General features: G+C 45.3%; 1 protein-coding gene across 3 annotated transcripts in view; it reads right to left on the bottom strand.

Moving 5' to 3' along the window:
• Positions 1-19,068, bottom strand: part of TAB2 (TGF-beta activated kinase 1 (MAP3K7) binding protein 2) — a 142,821-nt gene that overhangs the window by 98,904 nt on the left and 24,849 nt on the right. Inside the window, exon 1 of one of the 3 annotated variants that reach the window (XM_077813185.1) lies at positions 2,092-2,246. The exons of the other annotated variants lie outside the window; for them this stretch is intronic. The gene's annotated coding sequence lies outside the window, so the exon portion shown is untranslated. Of the gene's footprint in view, positions 1-2,091; positions 2,247-19,068 lie in introns of those variants that run through there. 3 annotated transcript variants of the gene reach the window in all.

Below are 19,068 nucleotides of genomic sequence, written 5' to 3'. Positions count from 1 at the left end.
ATAAAATAAAAGTCACCACCATACTATAAATGAATAGTTGGTTATGGTTATGTTAAATGAGGTGGTATAGTTAATTCCTTATGTGGAAAAAACTAATTAAAAACATTTTAAAATACTGTGGCTCTTCCTTATCCCACAGATCTTTCAGAAAGCCTACTGGCTGATTTTTAAGCAAACAACTAAACCGTTTTAAGGACCGCTTTCAAACGCCTTTAATTTTAGAATGATAGTAGCTTATAAAATTAAAAAGTTAATTTGACTTTAAAAAAAATCAAGTCAGCAGTCTGAAGAAAACCTTCTTTAGGTTCCAGTCTTGTAGAGAGAGAGGGAGGCTGTCTATCTCTGTGAAGGTGGTTCTCGAGGCCCCAGAGAATTGCTGGTAACAGGCCGCCCAAGGGTCCCAATATGGCCAAGGAGGTAGTGGCAGGGTGGAGGCCTCCATGGGTGTTCATACCAGTGAGATAGTGGTTTTGGCCGTCTCTCATGAATGATACCAATCTCCTCAGAGACTTCTGGGAAAGAACCTCTATATGAATGGAGAGGAGAGCCTTGCACAGACATTTGGGAGACTGAGGCAAGATCTTCATCAGAATCGTCCTCTTCCAAATCACTCTGTAGTGGTGTGACACTGGAAGAAACCATTGGTACAGGGCAAATATCCAGTGATCTGTAAGTCCTCAGTACTAGGAGTATATCAGAGCCAAGCAATGGTGAGTCGGGTGCCTCAGACGCAGCAAGGTCTCAGGAAAAGTGAAACTCTTGCAGTACCATGTCCATGGCATACACCAAAGTGATAGTGGTTGAGGGAGCTGACGGTACCATGAATCTCAATCACTCCAAGGGGAGTCCAGATGGCACCTGAGCAGGCTTCTTCAATACCAGGCAAGAAGAGGTAATCCTCTTCTTGCCACTTCGCTCCATTGACAGTACTGATGACCTCTTGGAGTCTGGGACTTCACTGTCTTTAGGTTTGAGCATGCCCTCAGTACCTGAGGAACCAGCAGCCTCATGGTTACTGGGTTGGAAAGGAGTGGGTGTAGAAGTGGCCGAGTCATCGGAGACCACAACTTCTTTGAGATAGATTCCTTACCTGGAGAATTTGAGGGATGGTCTTTAGGAGTCTTATTGGAGGAATCTCGGGTCTTCCTCTTAGATGTCTTCAACGAGTGTGGTTCAGAGACAGCAGAAGCAGTGGAATTACTCACAGACTGGTGTATGGGGGGATCCCCTGGCCAGGATCAGAGGCCAAACACAATGAGCTCTCTATCATGAGGAGTTGAACTTTGATCTCCCTTTTTTTCTGGCTCTAGATTTTAATGCCAGACAGAAGTTGCATTTATGGGAAACATGAAACACCTGGAGACAACAGGATGCAGGGGGAGTGGCCATCATTCATTGGGATTGCCTGACGATACCACAGGCAACACTTGAAACTAGGAGAATCGAGAATGTCCCCCCAGTAAAGTAGAACTCCCAGGAGGGGAGAAACTATATATAATTTTTTAAAACTACTACATCTAAAATTACTAAGTATAACTACTAAGAACTATAAAAAGCTAATAAAAGAGCTAAGGGGACACAACTGAGGTAAAACTCAATGTGGACAACTGCTAAGGCTCCATCTTAGGCCAAGGTGGTTGAGAAGGAACTGAAGGCAGTTTACTCACACAGTGCTACATGCCAGCATAGAGCACAAGTTTGAGTATCGCACACATATGGGCCAGACAGACACCCCTATGAGAAATCTCCATTCAAAGGTGCAGGGGACACAAGTGCATTTAGAGTGGAGCGCTCATAGGGACATTGCTCAAAGGAGCCCACTATCTTTGTGGGAAAAACTCCCTGGGAGGCTTTATTTGACTCAATTCAACATTACAGCTCAAACGAGTGGCTGGGAGGTGGGACCGAAGGGGGGTTATTTGCAGCCAACATGGGTGGTCCAGCTCTTATTACACAATTTACCCCCAGAAATGAGACCAAGTACTAGGTCTAGAGAACAAGCCTTTGACATGAGATTTGGAACTAGCCATCAATCTGCGCTGGCCAGGGCAAAGTTAAGGCCTAAATGGAGGAGGAAAGAAGAAACCTCACCTGAACTGGCAGAACTGTGCAGACTTGTGTTCCTAGCATATTCCGATACCATTGAGGCCTTCTGGCAATGGACCAATTTACAGATGTTCAACTGGACTTGCAGATCAAAATCAGCAAAGAGACCAAAGACACTGAGAGGCTGTGGAATTTTCCACAGAACTTGAATCTTTTTCTGCAGCAATTCATCAGAAAAGGAAGCAGCTGCTAGTGAGGAAGATGGACACTGATCACCATAAACCATGTAAGTACAGCTCTATCTCTAATGTATATGATGGAAGAGGAATTCTAATCTGGTTCATGACTATATTGAACTATTGGAACAAATGATAAATTTGGTTTGTAAAACAAGGGAAATTGGCAATAATGCAAAAATTAAAGGAACAGTTCTGTTAAATGCTGGTACTGTGACAAAACTGGCCACAAAAAGAAGTACTGTGGCCAAGGCTGGCCAAGACAGATTGTCACAAGTGTCTAATGAAAGCCTCTCCAAGTGTGGAAAATAGGCAGGGGAGACACATCAAGTTGAAGGGGCATAGACTGGAGGTACAGTAGAACCTCAGAGTTACGAACATACCAATCAACGACAGACCTAGTTTGAAATCGGAAGTACAAAATCAGGCAGCATCAGAGACCAAAAAAAAAACCAAACGCAAATACAATACAGTACTGTGTTAAAAAAAATGACTCAAAAAGGGAAAGCAGCATTTTTCTTCCGAATAGTAGCGTCAAAGCTGTATTAAGTTAATGTTCATTTTTGAAAGAACCAAAATGTTTTGTTTGAGGGGAGGAAGCTAATGGGGGCTGCTGATGAATTACTGTGGATCTTTGGCAATGTACATTGGTAAACTCTGGCTCCTTCTCAGGCTCAGGTTGGCCACCCCCTTCAGAGTTATGAACACATCAGGAACGGAGGTTGTTTGCAACTTTGAAATGTTCACAACACTGAACAAAACATTATGGTTGTTCTTTCAGAAGTTTACAACTGAACATCGACTTAATACAGCTTTGAAACTTTACTATGCAAAATAAAAATGTTGATTTCCCTTTATTATTTTAGTATTTTATGTTTAACACAGTACTGTATTGTATTTGCTTTTTTTGTCTCTCTCTGCTGCTGTCTGATTGTGTACTTCCGGTTCCAAATGAGGTGTGTGGTTGACTGATCAGTTAATAACTCTGGTGTTTGTAACTCAGATTCTACTGTAATTGTATAATGAGTATCAGGAAAGGTGTCTTACAAATTCAATCTGGAAATTCCCTTTAAAGATATGGCCCAGGTTACACAAATGGTTTGCAGTGAACGAATTGCCCTGTTACTCAGACAGGAACGATTATTACAGCTATATGCTGCGGTAGCTTTCCAACAAAGGAAAGAGGGGAGTGATTGAAAGCTATTTTGAGAGACCCAGAGTCTCAGGGCAATCTTAGGGTATAGTACACAGCAAACAACAAAAAACACGGCAGCGAGTCTCAGAGCCTGGTCAATTGACTCAGGCTCGTGCTGCATGGCTAAAAAGAGCAACATAGAAGTCTGGGTTCAGAGTGGAGCCCAAGATCTGAGACATCTACGCTGGTATTTTTAGCTCCACTGCACAAGCCCGAGTCAGTTGACCCAGCCTCACAAACTTGCTTCTGAGGTTTGGGGGGGGGGGGGGGGGTGTTGTATTTTTGCTATGTAGGCATACCCTTAGCTGCTAAAGTTCTTGTGGATCTGAAACAAGGACTGATAACCTGTTCGATTTCTGACACACCACCAATAGTTAAAAAAAAGCAACTGCAGTTGTGAAACGTGAGTCGTTGGATCTAGTAAATACGAGTGTAGAAGAAAACTACACGGGGGGGGTTGGGGGCAAGGAAGCTCCCAGAGTTTCTATTGGACCTGTTCCAGCACAGTGCTGTGCATTTACATAGGAACAGCAGAGCAGTCAAACACTTTCTGGTTAGGAATCAGGAGTTGTTCATCAGATTTGGGGTCCTGGTTGAGTTACAAATAAAAAAAAATTGAATCCGAAGTGTTTCAAATTTCTGAGATTCTAGGGATCCACAAAACTCTCACCAACCCAGCACAACGCCTATTTGAAGGGATGGTGGAAATGTTCAATAGGACTCTGGGGGTTCAGCTGGCTACTTTTGCAGAACAGCACCAAAGGGACTGGGATCAGCATATCCCACTCCTTTTGACAGATTATAGCACAGCAGTCAAAAAAAGAGTATAAGTGTACCTCAGCACTCTTCATGTTGGGGCATGAGCGAAGACACCAGCAAACCTTTTGTATGGAATCCCTGAAGAGGAACAAAGAGTTGTACTATTTGGCTTATGCAGAAACCCTACAATCCAAACTGAAAACATTAACATCTTTGCTAGAGAAAATTTGATAGCCTCCGACTAACTGAAAAGGCTGTATGATGTAGGGTCACATGGGGAAATTTTTGAAAGAGGTGACCTCATCTGGTCCCACAACCCTAGAAGAAAGACAATGACGGACGGAAAGGAGCCCTAAAATGGATAAACCTTGGCAAGGACCCTATACAGTACTGATCCAAATCAATGAAGTGATATACAGGATACTGTTGGGTCCCAGAACTAAACCCAAGTAATCCCTAAGGAACATCTAAAGCGGTATCAGGGAGACAGAATTTCAGCTTGAGTGTACCCTGCATCTAAGAAAGTAGCTGTCAAAGTTGAGAATGGAAAAATTGTTAGAGAGGTGAATTCCCCATTAGAACAAAATGGGTAGGATCTGCTTTAGACAGCCAGTTCCACAGAACTGTTCATCAGAGGCTGACTGAAAGGAAAACCAAATAGAAAAAAAGTCCCAAAGAGATCTGGGTTGGAATAAAAAAATTTATGTTTGTGATATGAAACTATCCTGACAGAAAGACACTATATATGTAAACAGCTAAGCTTGTATCATTTGTAATTTGTTCAATTATTTTTCTTTTCTTTGTTATATTTACAAGCAATAAAATACTAACACTGCTATTTGCTGTTCAAATGGTTAAACCTTTTTTGAAAAAAGGGCATCTTGCCTCCTCTGTCTGATGGAGGCTGAATTTACATCAAAAAATCAAGCAGCCAGTTGCTCACTTCATTAAAAGCTCTGAGAAGCCTTTGAGGGACAACTATAGCAAGGATAAAGAAAACTGAAAGTTATAATCTGTACTTGATATAGGCAAAAATTAATATTTCAAAGCCTCCCTCAGAATGGAAATTATGGGTTTGTTTACACAGGGAAATAGCGAGGAATGCTATTACACACTAGCTCCCCATGTGGACACTTAGCCCTGGTCTACACTAGGAGTTGTGGTCAAATTTAGCAGCGTTAAATTGATTTAACCCTGCACCCGTCCACATGACAAAGCCCTTTTTTTCGACTTAACAGGCTCTTAAAATCGATTTCCTTACTCCACCCCTGACAAGAGGATTAGCGCTGAAATCGGCCTTGCTGGGTCGAATTTGGGTTACCGTGGACACAATTAGATGGTATTGGCCTCCGGGAGCTATCCCAGAGTGCTCCATTGTGACCGCTCTGGACAGCACTCTCAACTCAGATGCACTGGCCAGGTAGACAGGAAAAGGCCCGTGAACTTTTGAATTTCAATTTCCTGTTTGGCCAGCATGGCAAGCTGCAGGTGACCATGCAGAGCTCATCAGCAGAGGTGACGATGATGGAGTCCCAGAATCGCAAAAGAGCTCCAGCATGGACCGAACGGGAGGTACAGGATCTGATCGCTGTATGGGGAGAGGAATCCGTGCTATCAGAACTACGTTCCAGTTTTCGAAATGCCAAAACATTTGTCAAAATCTCCAAGGGCATGAAGGACAGAGGCCATAACAGGGACCCAAAGCAGTGCTGCGTGAAACTTAAGGAACTGAGGCAAGCCTACCAGAAAACCAGAGAGACGAACGGCCGCTCGGCGTCAGAGCCCAAAACATGTCGCTTCTATGATGCACTGCATGCCATTTTCGGGGGTTCAGCCACCACTACCCCAGCCATGCTGTTTGACTCCTTCAATGGAGATGGAGGCAACACGGAAGCAGGTTTTGGGGACGAGGAAGATTGTGATGTGGTTGTAGATAGCTCACAGCAAGCAAGTGGAGAAACCGGTTTTCCCCAACAGCCAAGAACTGTTTCTCACCCTGGACCTGGACCCAGTACCCCCCGAACTCCCCCAAGGCTGACTCCTGGACCCGCCAGGCGGAGAAGGGACCTCTGGTGAGTGTACCTTTTAAAATATTATACATGGTTTAAAAGCAAGCATATTTAATGATTAATTTGCCCTGGCATTCGCGGCTCTCCTGGATGTACTCCCAAAGCCTTTGCAAAAGGTTTCTGGGGAGGGCAGCCTTATTCCATCCACCATGGTAGGACACTTTACCACTCCAGGCCAGTAGCACGTACTCGGGAATCCTTGTAGAACAAGTTTAAGAGTAGCAGCCATGTTAGTCTGTATCCGCAAAAAGAAAAGGAGTACTTGTGGCACCTTAGAAACTAACCAATTTATCTGAGCATAAGCTTTCATGAGCTACAGCTCACTTCATCGGATGCATCTGATGAAGTGAGCTGTAGCTCACGAAAGCTTATGCTCAAAAAAACTGGTTAGTCTCTAACGTGCCACAAGTATTCCTTTTCTTCTTGTAGAACAAAGCATTGCAGTGTATGTTTGCTGGTGTTCAAACAACATCCGTTCTTTATCTCTGTGTTATCCTCAGGAGAGGGATATCATTCATGGTCACCCGGTTGAAATAGGGTGCTTTTCTTAAGGGAACACTCAGAGGTGCCTGTTCCTGCTGAGCTGTTTGCCTGTGGCTGAACAGAAATGTTCCCCTCTGTTAGCCATGGGGAGGGGGGAGGTGCTAGCCACGTGCTGGGGGGGGAAGCAAAATGTGACCTTGGAATGAAAGCACATGTGCTATGTATGTAATGTTAACAGCAAGGTTTACCATGAAAGAGTGTACCCATTGTTCTATAAAATGTGTCTCTTTAAATACCACTGTCCCTTTTTTTCTCCACCAGCTGCATGTGTTTCAAGGATCAGAGGATCTTCTCCTTCCCAGAGGCTAGCGAAGATCAGAAGGCGAAAAAAAACACACTCGCGATGAAATGTTCTCTGAGCTCATGCTGCCCTCCCACACTGACAGAGCACAGATGAATGCATGAAGGCAGACAATGTCAGAGTGCAGAAAAGCACAAAATGACTGGTAGGAGAGGTGGCGGGCTGAAGAGAGGGCTGAAGCTGAAGGGTGGCGGCAGCGTGATGAGAGGAGGCAGGACTAAATGCTGAGGCTGCTGGAGGATCAAACTAATATGCTCCAGAGTATGGCTGAGCTGCAGGAAAGGCAGCAGGAGCACAGACCGCTGCTACAGCCCCTGTGTAACCAACCGCCCTCCTCCCCCACAAGTTCCATAGCCTCCTCACCCAGGCGCCCAAGAACACAGTGGGGGGGGGCCTCCGGCCACCCAGCCACTCCACCCCAGAGGATTGCCCAAGCAACAGAAGGCTGGCATTCAATAAGTTTTAACGTTTTAAACTTTTAAAGTGCTGTGTGGCCTTGTCCTTCCCTCCTCCACCACCCCTCCTGGTGCTTCTCTCCTCCTCCACCACCCCTCCTGGGCTACCTTGGTAGTTATCCCCCTATTTGTGTGATGAATGAATAAAGAATGCATGAATGTGAAGCAACAATGACTATTGCCTCTGCAAGCGGTGATTGAAGGGAGAAAGGGAGGGTGGTTAGCTCACATGGAAGTAGAGTGAACCAAGGGTGGGAAGTTTCATCAAGGAGAAACAAACAGAACTTTCACACCGTAGCCTGGACAGTCATGAAACTGGTTTTCAAAGCTTCTCTGATGCACACCGCGCCCTCCTGTGCTCTAACCGCCATGGTGTCTGGCTGTGCGTAACCAGCAGCCAGGAGATTTGCCTCAACCTCCCACCCCGTCATAAACATCTCTCCCTTACTCTCACAGATATTGTGGAGCACACAGCAAGCAGTAATAACAGTGGGAATATTGGATTCGCTGAGGTCTAACCGAGTCAGTAAACTGCACCAGTGTGCTTTTAAACGTCCAAATGCACATTCTACCACCATTCTGCACTTGCTCAGCCTGTAGTTGAACAGCTCCTGACTACTGTCCAGGCTGCCTGTGTATGGCTTCATGAGCCATGGCATTAAGGGGTAGGCTGGGACCCCAAGGATAACTATAGGCATTTCAACATCCCCAACAGTTATTTTCTGGTCTGGGAATAAAGTCCCTTCCTGCAGCTTTTGAAACAGATCAGAGTTCCTGAAGATGCGAGCGTCATGTATCTTTCCCGGCCATCCCACGTTGATGTTGGTGAAACGTTCCTGTGATCCACCAGTGCTTGTAGCACTATTGAAAAGTACCCATTGTGGTTTATGTACTCGGTGGCTTGGTGCTCTGGTGCCAAGATAGGGATATGAGTTCCATCTATGGCCCCACCACAGTTAGGGAATCCCATTGCAGCAAAGCCATCCATTATAACCCGCACATTTCCCAGGGTCACTACCCTTGATATCAGCAGATCTTTGATTGCGTTGGCTACTTGCATCACAGCAGCTCCCACAGTAGATTTGCCCACTCCAAATTGACTCCCGACTGACCGCTAGTTGTCTGGCGTCGCAAGCTTCCACAGGGCTATCGCCACTCACTTCTCAACTGTGAGGGCTACTCTCATTTTGGTATTATTGCGCCTCAGGGCAGGGGAAAGCAAGTCACAAAGTTCCATGAAAGTGCCCTTACGCATGTGAAAGTTTCGCAGCCACTGGGAATCGTCCCAGACCTGCAACACTATGCGGTCCCACCAGTCTGTGCTTGTTTCCCGAGCCCAGAATTGGCGTTCCACCGCATGAACCTGTCCCATTAGCACCATGATGCCCACGTTGCCAGGGCCCATGCTTTGAGAGACGTCTGTGTCCATGTCCTCATCACTCTCGTCACTGCGCTGACATCACCTATTTGCCCAGTTTTGCTTTGCCAGGTTCTGGTGCTGCATATACTGCTGCATAATGCGTGTGGTGTTTAATGTGCTCCTAATTGCCAAAGTGATCTGAGCGGGCTCCATGCTTGCCATGGTATGGCGTCTGCACAGAAAAGAGGCGCGGAACGATTGTCTGATGTTGCCCTAACAGAGGGAGGGGCGACTGACGACATGGCTTACAGGGAATTAAAATCAACAAAGGGGGTGGCTTTGCGAGAAACTGAATGGCCCTCTGAAGGATAGAACTCAAAACTGGGTTTAGCAGGCTGTTGATTTCATGGAGGGAGGGAAGAGAAAATGAATACAAAACAAATCTGGTCTATTTCTTGTTTTGAGCCACTTCATCTATCTTTATGCATCTTCCTGGCAACAGACTGTGCAGTCTGTGTGAAGATCGCTAGCCTTCATCATCTCCTGGGTGCTTGGCAGCAGACGGTGCAGTATGACTACTGGCCATCATCTTCTACTGGCTGCTGATTAAAAAACATGGCGATTGAGTCCTACCGGCAGTGCACTGAGACGAAACTTAAAAGGGAAACGACCCGGCTGAATCACTCCCATGTTTGCCCAGGTGCCCCTGACCTCATTGAGGTCGGTTAGAAGAGCACCCAGGACTACGTCGATGACGGCAACCAGTCATACTGCACTGTCTGCTGCCAAAAGGCAATAAACTGCTGCTGGGTAGCAATGCAGTACCGCGTCTGCCAGCACCCAGGAGACATACGGCGATGGTTAGCTGAGCGGGCTCCATGCTTGCCATGGTATGGTGTCTGCACAGGTAACTCAAGAAAAAAGGCACAAAACGATTGTCTGCCCTTGCTTTCACGGAAGGAGGGAGGAAAGCGGGGCCTGACGATATGTACCCAGAACCACCCGCGACAATGTTTTAGCCCCATCAGGCACTGGAATTTCTACCCAGAATTCAAATGGGTGGCGGAGACTGCGAAAACTGTGGGATAGCTACCGACAGTGCAACGCTCCGGAAGTCGACAGTTGCCTCAGTACTGTGGACATACTCCGCCGACTACATGCACTTAGAGCATTTGTGTGGGGACACACACACAATTGACTGTATAAAAATGCTTTCTACAAACCCGACTTCTATAAATTCGACTAATTTCATAGTGTAGACATACCCTTATTTAGGTACTCTTAATGCAGAATAAGAGTATCCACACTGGGAGTTATTGTTGAAGAGCTATTAATCACGCTAACTTATTTTGCAATAGCTTCCCCAAGGCAGACAACCCCTTAACATATATTTCTCATAGCAAGAAGGGAGGGATGGGAAACTGTTATTACTAGGACAGGAGCTGGACACAACTAATCCTTCCCCAATTTTATGAGCAAATCTGTGTTATAGGGTAATTCCTCTTGTACACAACCTCTCTGCTCATAGCCTTCTCCACTATCAGCAGCAGAGAGAGAGAAAAAAAAAATCACATCTTTATCAATTTCACTACTGCTTGCATGTTTCATAAAATTGACTAGTGTCATAATCTCTCTCTACTGCTTGGAAAAACTATGAGAAATCAATAGTAGCACTGTCTGCAGACTTCGTGAAGTGATGTGGTGGTGCTACACTCTCGTAAGAGTTCCTTCAGTACCATAACCCCTAAAGGCTTGACTTTTTATTTTTAAATTAAAGCTTAAATTCTGCAGAAATAGATGGCTTAGGCCCATCACCCACCAGGGAAAGCTTCCTCTACCTCCTGGCAAGTGGACTGTAAGCTCTAAAAATATATATATGCGCAATACAACAGAATATAGATTTCTCTTGTAACATTCACTTTTGCATTTCCTGACTGATTTTAAATGCTGGATTAACAGAGTTTACATTGGATAGAAATGTTATTTAAAACAGTGGCTCATTTTAATGGTTAAGGATTTCTCCCTCTTCACAACTATAAATACTAAAAAACCTGTCCAGCCTGATAATTGGCACTGCAAAAGGAGAGAGAGAGAGAACCAAATACCAGTTACTCTACTAATGAATAGTTATATGTCAATATTCAATTGCAAAGAACAGTAAGATTTACAAAACCTTGTTACAATCTATTTTCTATCCAATATAAACCACCACTAGACATTTCATGAACATGGCTATGGGAAGCACAAATCTGATATTAAGGAGAAATAATGGTGAAAGCTTTAGGAGCATAAAGAAATTCAGTAACATTAACATTTTTATATTACACTCAGGCCACTCATGCCTAATTTAGGACCCTATTTTTCTCTATACCAGCAGTTCTCAAACTGGGGTCATGATCCCATTTTAATGAGGTCGCCAGGGCTGGCATTAAACTTGCTGGGGCCTGAGGTTTTAGCTCTCCCCTGCCCTCCGGGGCCTAGGCTGGTGGGGCTTAGGCTTTGGCCCTCCCACCCGGGCTCAGACAGGCTCAGGCTTCGATCCCACTCCCCGCAACCTCCAGGTCATGTAGTAATTTGTTGTCGTCAAAAGGGGGTCACAGTGCAATGAAGTTTGAGAACCACTGCTCTATACTATATTAAATTAAACACCCCCATCCCGCAACCAACACAGAATTTCACACTTTCCAAAGTAATGTAAAGAGATAAGCTAATCCTCAAAACTATCAAAACATAAGAACAGCCATACTGGGTCAGACCAAAGATCCATCTAGCCCAGTATCCTGTCTTCAAACAGTGGTCAACGCCAGGTGCCCCAGAGGGAATGAACAGAACAGGTGATCAAGTGATCCATTCCCTGTCTTCCATTCCCAGCTTCTGGCAAACAGAGGTTAGGGACACCATCCCTGCCCATCCTGGCTACAGATGGAGAAAGAGGCAGAGAGGTGAAGTAACGTGAACACTACAGAATCTAGAGCAGGGGTTCTCAAACTTTCCGTCAGGACCCCAAAGTGGGTCAGACTCAGGACACCGTTTTAATGGGGCTGCCAGGTCTGGTGTTAAGACTGGCTGGGGCCAGGGCCGAAGCCCAAGCCCCATCGCCCAGGCTTCAGCCTGAGTGGCGGGCTCAGGTTACAGGCCCCCAGCCGGGGATGAAGCCCTTGGGCTTCGGCTTTGCTCCCTTCTCCTCCCCAGCTCAGAGTGCTGGGGCTTGGGCCCCCACTCCTCGGATCATGTAGTAATTTTTGTTATCTCGGAAAGGGGTCACAGTGCAATTAAGTTTGAGAACCCCTGCTCTAGAGAATGAAATGGGGCCAAGACTTTAATTAAAAAACTCATCTCAATTAGGGTGCAGGAAATTTGAAGTGTGGTAGTCTGGGGCCAATCATCAGAGGGGGAAACAAGTGGCACCAAAACTGCTAGCTCCTTCCCTGTAGAGAAAACTGAATCCACAGAGAATGCAGAGACTGATTTACTTCTGGGTAAATGGGAAGCAGTGAGGACAAAACGCTCTACAGAAATTCCACATTGCCCTCAAATGCCAATCCCCTCTCCCTGGCTCTTATTCTCCCATTGTAGCTCCTCTAGAACTCCAAACTCCAACTTTGGACCCTGTAGTATTTCCTGTCCCTTTCTGCCATACTTCCATCTCCAGAAATGCCCCTACTTTGCACCTGCTGCAACAGATGGGAGTGGAGCTAGCAATTCTGCTTGTCCTAAGGTGTCAAAGAGTACAGTTCTCAAACATGAGGGCAACTACATCTGAACTTCACATCATTCAAGATAGGTAATGTGGACACACACTTGGTGGTACCTCAATTAACAACATGAAATTGCAAAATTACTAACTGTGGTATGTAACCTACCACTTAAATCAGCCTCTATACCAGGTGACTGGAGGATAGCTAATGTGACACCGATTTTTAAAAAAGGCTCCAGAGGCGATCCTGGTGATCACAAGCAGGTAAGCCTAACATCAGTACCAGGCAAAATGGTTGAAACTATAGTAAAGAAGAGAATAATCAGATGCATAGATGAACACGATATGTTGGGGAAGAGTCAAGACTGCTTTTGGAAAGGGCAGTCAAGCCTCACCAGCCTATTAGAGTTCTCTGAGGAGTCAAACACGTGGACAAGGATGATCCGGTGGATATAGAGTACTTGGACTTTCAAAAAGCTTTGACAAGGTCCCTCACCAAAGACTCTTAAGCAAAGTACGCAGTCATGGGCAAAGAGGGAAGGTCCTCTCATGGATGAGTAACCGGTAAAAAAATAGAAAGTGGAGGAGGAGGAGAAAGACCTGGCTGTATTGCTTGATTACAAGAGGACTATGAGCCGCCAATGTGATGAATCAGGTGAGGTAATTTTCAGTAGAGATGGAAGTGTTAATACAATTATACATGGCACTGGTGAGACCTCATCTGGAATAGTGTATGCAATTCTGGTCTCCCATGTTTAAGAAAGAAGAATTTAAACTGGAACAGGTGCAGAGAGGGGCTACTAGGATGATCCAAGGAATGAAAAACCTACCTTCTGAGAGGAGATTCAAAGAGCTTGACTTGTTTAGCCTGACCAAAAGAAGGTTACGGGAAGATATCATTGCTCTCTATAAATACATGAGAGGGATAAATACCAAGGATGGAGAAGAGTTATTTAAGTGCCAATGTAGACAGAAGAACAAATGGATCTAAACAGGCCATCAAGTTTAGGCTTGAATTAAACAAAGGTTTCTAACGGTCAGAGAAGCAAAGTTCTGAAACAGTCTTCCAATGGGAGCAGCGGGGGCAAAAAAACCTAACAGGCATCAAGACTGAGCTTAAGTTTATGAGGAGATGGTATGAAGAGACTACCTACAATGGCATGTAGCAGATCTGCAACTGCTAGCAGCAAATATCTTCAACAGCCAGTGATGGGACACTAAATGGGGAGGGCGCTGAGTTACTACAGAATTTTTTTTCCCCAGGTGTCTGGCTGGTGGGTCTTGCCCACATGCTCAGGATCTAACTGACTGCCATATCTGGAGTCAGGAAGGAATTTTTCCCCAGGGTCAGACTGGCAGAGACCCTGGGGATTTTTCACCTTCCTCTGCAGCCTGGGGCACAGGTCACTTGCACATGTAAATCAGTATAAATGGTAGATTCTCTATAACTTGAAGTCTTTAAATCATGATTTGAGAACTTCAGTAACTCAGTCAGACTTTATGGGTCTATCTAAGAGGTGGGTGAGGTTCTGTGGCCTGCAACAGGCAAGAGGTCAGACTATATGATCATGATGGTCTCTTCTAGCCTATGAGTCTATAGGAAGAAAGAATAGGAGTAAATGGTCAATTTTCACAGTGGAGAGAAGTAAATAGCGGGGTTCCCCAAGGATCAGTACTGGGACAAGTGCTGCTCAACATAGTTATAAATGACTTAGGGAAAAAAGAGGTAGACAGTGAGGTGGCAAAGAATGCAGACAATACAAAATTACTCAAGATAGTTAAGTCCAAAGCAGACTGTGAAAAGTTACAAAGATCTAGCAAAACTGGGTGACTGCGCAAGAAAATGTCAGTGTTGAATTCAGTGTTGATAAATGCAAAATAATGCACCTTAGGAAACAATCCCAACTATACAAACAAAATAATGGCTTCTAAATGAGCTGTTATCACTCAAGAATCCACTTAGAGTCATCGTGGATAGTTCTCTGAAAACATCTGCTCAATGTGCAGCAGTAGTCAAAAAAGCTGACAATGTTAGGAACCATTAGGAAAGGGATAAACAAAATATCATAATGCCATTATATAAATTCATGGTATGCCCACACCTTAAATACTGAATGCAGTAATTAGATATTAGAGAGATATTAGTATTGGAAAAAATACAGAGTTGGGTGTATAAAGTAACTTCTGACAGGGAAGCAAAGGGAAGCTGCAAGTGCAGTTATGCCACTCCCAAGCACTGCAGGCATGTTGTTTCGGGCACCCGAAGCAGCCGGCAGAGAGGTAAATCATGGGGAGGAAGGGGCAGGATGGTGACTCCTATTGTGTGCTGGGCTCAGCTACTAATCCCAGCTCAGCTAGGGAAAATGGGACTTCCTCTTCCCCTGCCAGGAGCAGCTGAGGTAGGGTCAGACCTGCCCCCCAGAAACCTCCGCATTCCATGCCCCTCCCCAAGTTCCTCAGCCACAAGAGGAGGAATCACTATACAGGGAGGTGCTGCTGTCCTGTCCACCCAACCCCCATGCCTCCAGATCCACCCCCATACCCAGAGCCCCCAGCTAAGCCCCCTGCACCCAAATGCCCACCCCGCAATGTCTCTCCCCAGCATCCAGAGTTGCACTGCACCCAGACCCCGTCCCCTGCTGAGCCCTCACCTTGCACCTGGACCCCTGCCGAGTCTCTCCCCAGGCATCCAGACCACACACCCCACTGGAGCCTGCTGCACTTGAACCCCCACCCAGATGACCCCCACCCCACTGAGCTCCAACCAACTGCACCCAGACCCCCAAACACCAAGCCCCCTCCCTCCACATCTAGACCCACCCCCACTGAGCCCCAATCACCTTCACCTGGACTCCTGTGCAGAGTCCCATTCCCCCTGCAGCTGGAACCCCACACCATGCCCTTGTGGATCCAGATTCCCCCCGGACTCCCCACTGAGCTGCCTGCACCCAGATTGCCCCAGACAGAACCCTCACCCCACACTTTTATCCTGTCAGGCTGAGCCTGCCTGCCCATAGCTGTTGCACCTGGCATAAAAGCAGGGCTCCAGGGTGTTTCTGGGGCAGGGCCCAGCCCTTGCGCTGTGTCATGGTTAGGTGCAACCTAACCACTGAGTGTCTCCTGTGGGCAGGAGTGGAGGGCTGCAGAGTGATCTCCCACCTCTGCTCAGCCAGTAGTCTGTGCTCCCCATTGCCATGCTAGAGCCTCCACATTTATTTGACAAATAAAATATGCAGAATTTCAAAATATTGTGCTCAGCATTTTTACATTTCTGGTGCAGAATTCCCTCAGGAGTAACACTACAAGCACTCCACCAGCACAGATGCAACGACACTTACTACAGCGACAGCTGGGTTTTTTCTGTTGCTGTAGCAAATCCACTCCAAGTGTGTGTCTACAACTGAGGTTGGGCTGACATAATGTCACACCAGGCATGAAGTTTTTCAGAGAACCGATTGATATAGCTAGGTTGACCTAAGCTGTAGGCCAGGTCTCCTCTAAAAAGTTAGTTCACCCAAGCTACATTGCTCAGGGGGTGGGGAAAAAAAAAATCTACACTTTGAACAATACAATTAAGCTGATGTCACCCCCAGTGTAGACAGTGCTAGGTCAACGGAAGAATTCTTCTATCCACATAGCTACCACCTCTCGCTGTAGCTGTGTAAGTGTAGACATAGTCTTAGACTAAGCCCTGGGTGACAATATCCTGTGGTACAGTTACTCTGTTTCAACCTGTGTGGGTAGTCAAATTTCAGTGCCGGTGGGAGTTCCAGCTAGAAGTAGAAACTGATGGGAGTCTGGTATTCTCTTTTATGTAACCTTTTTTATTTATAAGGAAAATACAAACTTCTGCTTCTCTGAACACAGAAGGAACCAAGAACAAAAAGAAGCAGTTTCTCAACTTATAGCCGCAAGCCTCTTGATCCAATGGACCCAAAAACTCCTTCCAGTTTTTCCCATGGTCACACTCTGCGCTCACAGGCTAGTGCTTGCCTTTCTTGCCTATGTCTCTCTGTTGCTGGTGTCTATTCTCAGTTTCTGTGTGTTCCTGTTCTCTCTCTCTCTCTCTCTGACACACACACCCTACCTCGTCACAATGCACAGTGTGGGCAGGAGTTCCACTGGGTTAGTTTCCAGGCAGATATTTTAGGACTTGTTTTAGATGTGTCCCCTTAAGTGTTTCTTACAACTAGCTTTAATTCCACCCATAACAAGGTTTCACCCAGCTCATGACAATACTCCCATTTCAGCTTCACTGATCATACTGATGCAGCTTAAAATGGTAACACTCAATGACCCATCCCAAAACAGAAAGAAAATAAATTTTAACAAGTTACAAAATGATACAAGGTTAACTAGCTACAGATGTACAGTGTCCTTCTGTCAAGATGTTTCCACATCACCAACCAAAATTGATTTTTATTCCCATCCAAACAAACCCCTGTGTGATTTTTCACTCCCTGATGGAGTTTCTTTCAACCACCAGCGAGAGGCCCCTTTCAATCAGTCCCTGAAGAATGCCTACTGTTTTTGTGGAATTTGCCAGCTGAGGCAGCCCCTACCATGCTGTTGGAATGGGGGAATTCACCTCTGTAACAATTTTTCCAGCCCCACAGCTACATTCTCAGATTCAGGAAGAGAGCCAAGGTAAAATTCTGTTCCCCAAACCGTAAGCACTAGCATCTGTGTCAAATATGTGAGGGGTTTTGAAACATGGATAGGCCAAGACAGGAGCAGTCACAAGAGCTTTTTTTTAAAAAAAAAAAAAAAAAAAAAAAAACTCTGAAAGTGCTAAATTACACCCTGCTGACCACTGAAAGTTTCTCCTTTTTACTATTTACTGCTACATTCAGCAAATGAATAGGGATCAGTCCTTGTTTCAGATCCACAAAAGCTTTAGGAGCTAAGATTCCCCACCCCTGACAATGGTCTCAAAACAGGTTTCAACCTTCCCCATCTTTCCCTTGCTGGAAAGCTACCACAGCACGTAGGTGTTGTAATGGTTTAGGTGGGAGGGTGGGAGAGGAAGGTGCAAGACAATTTATTCACTGCAAATCAGTTGCCTACAAAACTGTATGTCTCACCTGAGCTATCTCCTTCAAGGAATTTCCACTGACTGATGTTTGGAAGGGCTTGTCTACAGTGGCAATTTACAGTGCTGCAGCTTTCTCGTTGCCAGTGTAGACAGTGCCCCAGCTATCCCCTGATAGACAGTGACAGCTCTCTCCCAGCGCTGCGCTGCGAGCACACAAGGTATGTTAAAAGCGCTGCCTTTCCTGGTATTGATTAAACAGGTATTAGCCATAATGAAATCAAAACCAATTAGCTGCTCATCCACTATTTCAGCAACCCAGACTTCTTGCTCAAAATTCCAGAGGTCCAATTTGAAAACCCACATTTACATATTTTTGGACAGCTGCTCTTGCCCCAGTCATTGACTCTATTTGAGACCAATTGAGCGGTTCAGTTTCAGATTCCCCCATTCCCTAGACTTTTTAGTTTGGTCTAATAACTCACATTTGATGTCATATCAACCATCTCTATATGCATCAGAAATCCTATTATGCACCTCACAGGCAAACTCCCATGATTATTCAGTCACTGTCCTTTAACACTCCTTTAAGTGTTTCCCAAAATATGGCTTATCTTGAGCCATTCTCTCTTCCTGCTTGTTTTTCCTGACAGCCCCCTATTAAATAAAATCAAGATATTCATACAGTAAATATCTCAACAACTAGGTCAACATGCAGTATTCATAAATAATTACAAAGCAGCTCCAAATCTGTCATACACTGCCCTCTACACTGGCTCCCCATACATTTCTCAGTTCAATTCATAGTCCTCAGCTTTAAAGCCTTAAATAGGTTAAGGACCAAATATTTCAAATACTGGTGCTCTCGTCCTGTACCCACGTATGTTAGCTACATTCAATGAAGGACTTTAGTTAATGGAGCCCAAGTAGCAACTTCTGACTGAAATCATGACACTCAGTGCAGGGCTTTTGGCTGTGGAACTCAACCACAGGAACATAAGAAATGCAACTTTGGGTCAGACCAATGGTCCATCTAGCCCACTATCCTGTCTTCCAACAGTGGCCAATGCCAGGTGCTTCAGAGGAAACCAACAGAATAGGGAATGAATCAAGTGATCCATCCCCTGTCACCCTTTCCCAGCTTCTGGCAAACAGAGGGTCGGGAAACTTCAGAGCATGATTTTGCTTCCCTGTCCATCCTGGCTTATAGCCATTTATGGACCTATCCTCCATAAATTTATCTAGTTGTTTTTTGAACCCTATTGTAGTCTTGACCTTCACAAGATCTCTCGCAAAGAGTTCAACAGGTTGACTGTGCATTGTGCGAAGAAATACTTAGAAGAATCATAGAAGGTTAGGGTTAGAAGAGACCTCA

The sequence above is a fragment of the Eretmochelys imbricata genome, chromosome 3 (genome assembly GCF_965152235.1).
Source record: "Eretmochelys imbricata isolate rEreImb1 chromosome 3, rEreImb1.hap1, whole genome shotgun sequence".
Lineage (NCBI taxonomy): Eukaryota > Metazoa > Chordata > Testudines > Cheloniidae > Eretmochelys > Eretmochelys imbricata.
The sequence above is the reverse complement of the archived record's forward strand: the minus strand, read 5'-3'. Positions and strand labels throughout refer to the sequence as shown.